This window comes from Macaca nemestrina, chromosome 14 (genome assembly GCF_043159975.1).
Source record: "Macaca nemestrina isolate mMacNem1 chromosome 14, mMacNem.hap1, whole genome shotgun sequence".
In the NCBI taxonomy this organism is placed as follows: Eukaryota; Metazoa; Chordata; class Mammalia; order Primates; family Cercopithecidae; genus Macaca; species Macaca nemestrina.
The window spans coordinates 80894416-80903217 of NC_092138.1; the positions used below are offsets into that span (position 1 = coordinate 80894416).

Below are 8802 nucleotides of genomic sequence, written 5' to 3' on the forward strand. Positions count from 1 at the left end.
GCTTACGCCACCATGCCTGGCTAAATATTTTTTTTGTATTTTTAGTAGAGACAGGGTTTTGACATGTTGCCCAGGCTGATCTTGAACTCCTAGGCTCAAGTGATGCGTCTGCCTCAGCCTCCCAAAGTGCTGGGATTATAGGCCTGAGCCGCTACACATAGCCTCAGATGTTTTTTTTGTTTGTTGGATTTTAAGAAAATGCTGACCCACTGGTTGCATTTGATGAGCCATTATTGGGTCATGTTCCAGCATGAAAATACTGTTAGTGTTTGATAAATAAAAATTGCACTGGTAAAAATGCATGACTCTTCATTAGACAACAGGCAAAAATTAAGTTACATCTCTCTTTTCCTATTACAATAGAAGGACCATTATAAAAACACGGATCCTTCTACTTGTAAGCAAGTGAAGTCACATCGAGACTTTGGCTGCTGAAAGTGAGATGGAGAAGCCTTTGGTTTCCAGAGAATTCTCTTGGATTCTGACATTTGGCTTGTTTTATTGTTCCAATGTAAGGCAGAACTGAAATAATAGTGAAGAAAACTGAACATCCGCCTGCTCTAACATGTAGAGAGACGCTACAGAACGTAAAATGCCTGCGCTGCCAAAGGGATTCCGTGTGACATCTGCCACATGTACACGTGAAATTCATTCTCCATCCTCTTCTTCTCCTCTAAAGACATTTTCACAGCTGCTCTTTCCAGAGGGCCTGTGACTTGTGAGTGTTGGCTTGGGTTTACAGGTGGTTTTTGATTTTCATTTGTCTAACTTGCACATATTACACGTTGACATTAAACCTTCATGCACATAATTTGGCCTTTCTGTTGTCACTGGCTATGTAATGATTTTCCAGCCATCCTCACTACAGTGGCCTGTGCTCTGAAATGGTGGGGCCTGAGCCAAGGTGCCAGGCATATTCAGTCACTTACTAATACTAGTGCTGCTCTAGGTCCAGGGGCCTTGTTTTAGTCCACATCTCCTTGGTCACATTCTTTGCCCTTCAGCAGCCTGACTCTCTAGAGTGAGCTAGCTCCAGGCTTCCATCCTTGGCATGGAAATCTTGTCTGGCCCCACTTCCATCTGGTTCTCACTCCCGTATCACCTGGGCTTGGAAGTATGGCATGCATGGGGAATGGGTAAGGAGTGATAGGCTGCTTTGGTGGAGTGAAGAACACACTTCATTTGTCCTACTGAATGGACCCATCACATCGGGGCCCAAATATTTAAAGATTATAGGCTGTAGAGTTTTCCACTCCTGTCTCTGACAACATCAGGTTTGTGGGAAAGAGAAATGGCCTCAAAAGCAGTGCACAGTCTCCTCATCCCTGAAGGTTTCCATCTGCCTCACCGGGCAGAGGTCTGGGCTGAAAATGCACAATGCATAAGCAACAATACTTATGATCTTTACTTGAAAAACTTTCTCGGAAGCAAAATGCTTGTTTTGTGTGTGTGTGTGTGTGTGTGTATGTGTGTGTTTGAAGAGATGGGTCTTTCTATGTCACCCAGACTGGAGTGTAGTGGTTATTCACAGACACGATTGTAGTGCCTTGAACTCCTGACCTCAAGCAATCCTCCCTCCTCAGCATCCTGAGTAGCTGGGACTACAGATGCACACCACTGTGTATGGCCAAAATACTCTTGCAATGTCTAAGTATGAGTTTGTTTGACTTTGAGAACTGCGATTTTCAAAAATGCCCCCTCATTCTTAAGATCTCAGGTCTACAGTTATTTCATCAGGAAGCCATCTCTGACTTCTGGCAAGTTCAAAGTCCTTTCCTTAGGACATGCTCACAAAGCACGAGTGCTTCTCCTTCATAGCACATCTCCTTACAAATGCATTTTTTTAAAAAGTGAACTTTATTTGGATTTTTAAAAAAATTTATTTATTTATTTTTGAGACAGAGTCTTGCTCTATTGCCCAATGCTGTATGCTGTAGTGCAGTGGTGTGACCTCAGCTCACTGAAGCCTCTGCCTCCCAGGTTCAAGCGATTCTCCTACTTCAGCCTCCTGAGTAGCTGGGACTAAAAGCACGTGCCACCACGCCCAAATTTTGTTTTGCATTTTTTTTTTTTTTTTTTTTTTTTTTTAGTAGAGATGGGGTTTTGCCATGTTGGCCAGGCTGCTGTCAAACTCCTGACCTCAGATGATACACCCACCTCAGCGTCCCAAAGTGTTGGGATTACAGGTGTGAGCCACTGCGCCCAGCCTGGATTTATTTTTAAAAAGTTGCAGAGATGGTAGAGAGTATCTGTATATTCCTCACTCAGTCTCTTGATATTAACATTTTTTTTTCTTGAGGCAGGGTCTTGCTCTGTTGTCCAGGCTGGAGTGCGGTGGCATGATCTCGGCTCACTGCAGCCTCGACCTCCTAGTCTCAAGCAATCCTCCCACCTCAGCCTCCTGAGTAGCTGGGACTACATGTGCATGCCACCACACTTCCCTAGTTTTTGTATATTTTTGTAGAGATGGGGTTTTGCCATGTTGCTCAGGCTGGTCTTGAACTCCTTAGCTCAGGTGATCCACCTGCATTTTGCCCAGGCTTGTCTTGAACTCCTTACCTCAGGCGATCCACCTGCCTTGGCCTCCCAAAGTGCTGGAATTATAGGCGTGAGTCACCGTGCCTGGCCCTGATGTTAGCATCTTAAGTTACCATGTTGTATTTGTCAAAACTAAGAAACCAACATTGTTACATTACATTAGACTAAACTCCAGACTTTATTTGCATTTTAAGTGTCCTTTCTTGTTTTAGGCTCCAATCCAGGTACCAAGTCTTCTTGGTCTTCTCCTCTGGTCTGTGCGCTGGTCTGGATACTGGGGAATTAGAGAGCAGTAAGAAGACATTCTCCTGCCCTGTGGGAGTGTCTCAGTCTAAATGCCCTAAAGGAAAGGATAGCCAACTCAAGATTAAACACAGATTAAGAGACATGTTACCTGTGCTCCCTGCTGGAGTTTTCATTTTGTTTTTCCTTTCTGTAGTGGAAGTAAACACTGATTAAGTGATTCTTGGATTTCAAGGAACTAAGATCTATTTGTTTATTATTTAGAATAAGCCAAACTGCCTTTTAGTGACAGCTTGCTTAAGGAGTTGAGTTCCCTAAATTTAATCTTCTGCTATTTGGCTAACATTGAATGGGAAGACCAAGGAGCCTGAATATAGTTGTCCATATTGTGATTAGTTTCACGACTCCCAGGACACCAAAATCTGTGAGTGTTCAAGTCTCTAACCTAAAGTGGCATAGTATTTGCAGAAAACCTATGCATATCCTGCTATATAGTTTACATAATCTCTAGATTATTTATGGTACCTAATACAATGTAAATGGTGTGTAAATAGTTGTCATACTGTATTGTTTTTTTATTTGTGTATTTTTTATTGTCATTTTAAAATTCTTTTTCTGAATGTTTTTGATTCATGGTTGGTTCAATCCACAGATGCGGAACCTGCAGATGCAGACGGCTGACTGTACTCAGTTTTCCATGAATACTGGGACAAGTTGGAAGGGAAATGTGTCCTAAATCAAAAGTTCTTCAGCCTTAAATGGGATTGATTCTAGAAAAGAAAGGAAACCTTTATTTGTCCCCTTAAGATCATTCATCTTCTCAACCTGGTCTACTTCCAAGAGGATGGAGAAGAAGCAAGAACCCGGCGAACAGCTTCAAACGTCGGGGACAATTCTTTCTTTTTTTTTTTTTCCTTTTTTTTTGCAACCCATTCAGATTTTTACTGGACATTCATGGCAGAAAGAGGCGATGTGCGTCCAACCGCGTCGCACAGCCCATCCGCTGCCCAGTGCCGCTGACGCGCGCAGAAGCATTCTCTGCAGCGGCCCTTGTCGGCGCCGGGCCCTCACCCGCGCCCGGGCCCTCATCCACAGCACTGCACCTTCTTTGTAGAAGCAGAACCCGAGACTCAGAGCGCAGCTCGCCCTGATAACTGTGTTCCCAGCAGGCAGGCCCTCTAGAAGATGGGGGAAATGACACATTCCTGTCCCTCAGGCCCAGACACAAGCCACAGTCACCCTTCCCAAGGGCATCCACGGCCTGTGGGACCCGGCTCCATTCAGCAGAGCCTCAGTGCTTGGGTCATCTCTACAACCCAGGGTCACAGCCCACGTGGCCCTGCCCATAGTCCCCCCCGCTGTCCACGCACTGCCCGGAGAACCAGCAGCAAATAGGTGGAAGAACCATCCAGTGCCTGCTGCCCAGGGCTGCAGCAAGCAAGGAGGAGCCAGGGACCACCACCAGGCAAGTGAGACCCAGTCCTGCTTCCACGTGGGCAAAGCCGCCGCCACCCTGGCCTGTCCAGGACGGCCGCAGAGGCCCCACTTCGTCCTGCAAAGGAGGGAGCCTGTGGCGCTCCCGGCTTTGCCAGATGCTCCTACCTGAGGGCCTGCATCCTGTAGTTCCCCAGTGAGGTCACCCGGTCTCCCACCAGGTGCCCGGTCGGTGGTAGGGGACAAATTTCTAACCAGCAGGTACCTACAGGAAATCTAGGAAACCTTGGAATGTAATTCTTTTAGGAAATACATCTCTCCTAACTGGCCACCAGCACCTTTTCATTTGTCCTCTTGAATAGTAAAAGTCAAATTCCAGAGGCAACTAATCAATTTCCCACCCCATTCCTTAAAAAGGCTCTTGGCCCGGTGTGGTGGCTCAGGCCTGTAATCCCAGCACTTTGGGAGGCCGAGGCGGGCGGATCATGAAGTCAGAAGATCGAGACCATCCTGGCTAACACGGTGAAACCTCATCTCTACTAAAAATATGAAAAATTAGCCGGGCATGGTGGCGGGTGCCTGTAGTCCCAGCTACTGGGGGGCTGAGGCAGGAGAATGGCGTGAACCGGGAGGCGGAGCTTGCAGTGAGCCGAGATCGCGACAGAGCAAGACTCCCTCAAAAAAAAATAAAAATAAAAAAAAGGTTCTTGTTAAGGTTGCCAGTGACCTCCATGTTGCTCAAGCTAATGGCCAATTCTTACTCTGCATTGCACTTGATCCATTGTTTGGTATAGCTGGTCAATCCCTCTTCCTCTGTACCCTTTCTGTACTCGGCTTCTAGGACACTACACTCTTATTTTCTTCCTACCTCACTTGTCATGAATTCTCAGTCTTCTTTGTAGGTTATTCTCTTCTTCCCACCCTCATAATGTGGAAGTGTCCAGGATCCTTCATCCTCATCTCAGTCTATATGCACTCCCTTGAAGGTCATATTCAGTCTTAGTGATTTTAAAAGATTTATGTGCTGACTACTTCTAAATTTATATCCCCAGCCGGGCGCGGTGGCTCATGCCTGTAATCCCAATTCTTTGGGAGGCCGAGGTGGGTGGATCACTTGAGGTCAGGGCTTCCAGACCAGCTTGGCTAATGTGGTGAAACTCCATCTCTACTAAAAATACAAAAAGAAGCCGAGTGTGGTGGTGTCCGTCTGGAATCCCAGCTACTTGGGAGACTGAGGCAGGAGAATCGCTAGAACCTGGGAGGTGGAGGTTGCAGTGAGCTGAGATTGTGCCATTGTGCTCCAGCCTGGGTGACAGAGCGAGACTCCAACTCAAAATTAATAAATAAATAAAAATTTATATCCCTAACCCAGGCTTCTCTCCTGCACTGCAGATGTATATATTCTACAGCTTACTCACTGACAGCACTTGGATGCCTAGTAGATGCCTCAAACTTAACATGTCCAAACCTGAACCCTGATCTTCCCCTAGAAACCTGCTCCACCCTCAGCCATCTCTGTCAGAGTGGTTGGCAACTCCACCTTTCAGAGTGCTCAGGAAAATCTTTGGTACTGTTCCTCTTTCTTTCTCTCAGGCCCCATATACAAACCATCAGGAAATCTAATCCCAATTTATTTATATGTATAAAAAATCCATTTCTCACCACCTCTGCTATTACCATCTTGGTCTCAGCTCCATTCTTTTTTTTTTTTTTTTTTTGAGACAGAGTCTTGCTCTGTTGCCCAGGCTGGAGTGCAGTGGCACTGTTTTGGCTCACTGAAACGTCTGTCACCCAAGTTCAAGCAATTCTAGTGTCTCAGCCTTCCAAGTAGCTGGGAGTACAGGTGTGTGTCACCACGCCTGGCTAATTTTGGATTTTTAGTAGAGACGGGGGCTTCACCATGTTGGCCAGGCTGGTCTTGAACTCCTGACCTCAAGTGATTCATCTGCCTTGGCCTCCCAAGTGCTGGGATTACAGGTGTGAGCCACTGTGCCTGGCCAGCTCCATTGATTTTTACCTGAGTTACTGAAACAGGTTCCTCCTGGTTTTCCCTTTGTCCTCCTGGACCATGTCCCTCTGCTCAAAACTTCACCAGCCCCCATTCTGACATAGAATAAAAGCAAAGTTCTGACGATGTCCTACAAAACCCTATATGATCTAGTCTTTTGAGATACTTCTGTGACCACCTCTCCCAGCCCTGTTTTCCTCACTCCTGCTTCGGCCAGCCCTCCTTGCTGTTTGTCACCGGCCGACTTGTCACATTTTATTATAATCTATTCTTTACCTACTTATTACTTTCTGTCTTTTTTCACTAGACTGTAAGCTCCTTAAGGTAGAGGATCTTCATTTTTCTTCACTGTTATATCCTTTCTCACACACACCAGGTACGCTCTGTCTTGGAGTCTTTGTTCCAGCTGCTCCTTTTGCTTCAATTTCTATTCTCTCCACAGAGTTTGGCTAATTTCCTTACCTCCTCAAAACCTTTGCTTAAGTCTTACCTTCCCACTTGTAACCACCCAACAGGTTCTCCTTGCCCGCTGCCTAGACAGAGCTGATTTATCAAGACAGGACAATTGCAATAAAGAGTGTAATTCACACAGAGCCAGCTGTACAGGGGACTGGAGTTTTATTATTACTCAAATCGGTCTCACCAACAATTGGGGGATGGGGTTTTTAAGGATATTTTGGTGGGTAGGGATCAGTGAGTTGAGAGTGCTGATTGGTTGGGTCAGAAATGAAATCAGAGAGAATCGAAGCTGTCCTCTTGCGTTGAGTCAGTTCCTGGGTGGGGGCCACGAGACTAGATGAGCTAGTTTATCAATCCGGGTGGTGCCAACTGATCCATCAAGTGCAGGGACTGCAAAACATCTCAAGCACTGACCTTAGGCTTTACAATAGTGATGTTATCCCCAGGAGCAATTTGAGGAGGATCAGAATCTTGTGACCTCTAGTTGCATGACTCCTAAACCTAATTTCTAATCTTGTGGCTAACTTGTTAGTCCCGCAAAGGCAGACTAGTCCCCAGGCAGGAAAAGCGTTTGTTTTGGGAAAGGGATATTATGTCTTTGTTTCAAAGTTAAACTATAAATTATGTTTCTTCCAAAGTTAGTTTGGCCTACTCCCAGGAATGAACAAGGACAACTTGGAGGTTAGAAGCAAGATGGAGTCAGTTAGGTCAGATCTCTTTCACTGTATCATGGTAATAATCTTCACAGTTATAATTTTGCAACAGTGGTTTCACACTGAGGCCAACTGACATCTTATTTACCTGCCTCTTTCACCCCCTATTCCTGATCCTCCTTATCCCATCTTATGTTTTCATTTGTTTTGCAGGACTTGTCATCTTTTATCATAATCTGCTCTTATTTATTATTTTCCGTCTTTTTTCACTAGACTGTAAGCTCCTTAAGGTAGAGGATCTTTGTTTATTTTTTTCACTGTTATATCCTAAGAACTTTGATCCATGCCTGTTACATAATAGATGTTAAATATATGTTTACTGACTAAATGAATTAATCAAAACTGACCTGTTACATATACTGTGTCTTCAAAAATTTGCTCTATATTCTTTAAGCAAAACTACTACACTGTTAAAACTCATTCCTCCTCTACAAGAGACAGGAATCAGGAGAGGCTAGAGAGACTGAAGAGGTCTTTTGGAGAAAAGAGACATTTTTAAGTCTTCTTGAATCACCCAGTGTAGATGGCTACATATAGGAGTAACATTACGGTGCTATCGTAGCAGTATCTCAAGCGACTACTCCATCATTTACTAGCTGCAGAGAACTTAGACAAATTCTAAATCTTAGTTTCCTCAATCATGATAATATCAATTTCAGTCATTGTGAGACTTAGATGAGCAATCTAGATTGAGTCCGAGGTATATGGCTTGGTGCAGTGCTTGACATATAGCATGCTTAGAAGAAGAATGAACACTATTCTGCACAGAACCTTAATGGACATTGAATCTACAGCTCAGAGATGGGAAATGAAGGTCCAGAGACATGGGAAATGCATGTCTGTTTGTTTCAGTTTCCCAGGGTTGCTTGGGAGCCTTGAGAACACTACTGCCTAAACAGAGTGCTCAAGTGGCGGTGTCTTCAGGAGCACCTTCTGCCCTTGCTGTATACACCAAGAATCAAGACTTCCCAGGTGGCAACAGTTCTGAGCTGGGCTAGCCTCAGGAAGACCTCCAAAGTGCTATTCAGAATATTAACGCATGGAGAAGGCCAACTGCCTTAGTCCACTGTTTTTTCTGGAGAGGAGTAGTTCTATCCAGGTATGTTGTCTGGAACAGTTCTTCCCCTTTCTCATTGGAAAGGATGTATGACTGGGGCTCAGTCATACAAATGTAGCGTGGGAAGTGATTCTGTTCCTCAAATGGGCTTTTACAAACTTGTTTGTTGGAGTAGTTCCTTCCTTCCTTCCTTCCTTCCTTCCTTCCTTCCTTCCTTCCTTCCTTCCTTCCTTCCTTCCTTCTCTTTTCCTTTCCTTTCCTTTCCTTTCCTTTCCTTTCCTTCCTTCCTTCCTTCCTTCCTTCCTTCCTTCCTTCCTTCCTTCCTTCCTTCCTTCCTTCCTTCCTTCCTT

At 45.0% G+C, this 8802-nt stretch overlaps 1 long non-coding RNA gene across 2 annotated transcripts in view; it reads left to right on the forward strand.

Moving 5' to 3' along the window:
- The window catches only part of LOC105481058 (uncharacterized), a 35731-nt gene extending 30861 nt beyond the window's left edge, over window positions 1–4870 (forward strand). Inside the window, exon 5 of one of the 2 annotated variants that reach the window (XR_011612781.1) lies at window positions 3434–4870. This is a non-coding gene — a long non-coding RNA (uncharacterized lncRNA). The remainder of the gene's footprint in view (window positions 1–3433) is intronic. The other variant, XR_986746.3, reaches the window with a different exon arrangement.
- Window positions 4871–8802: the final 3932 nt, after the last annotated feature.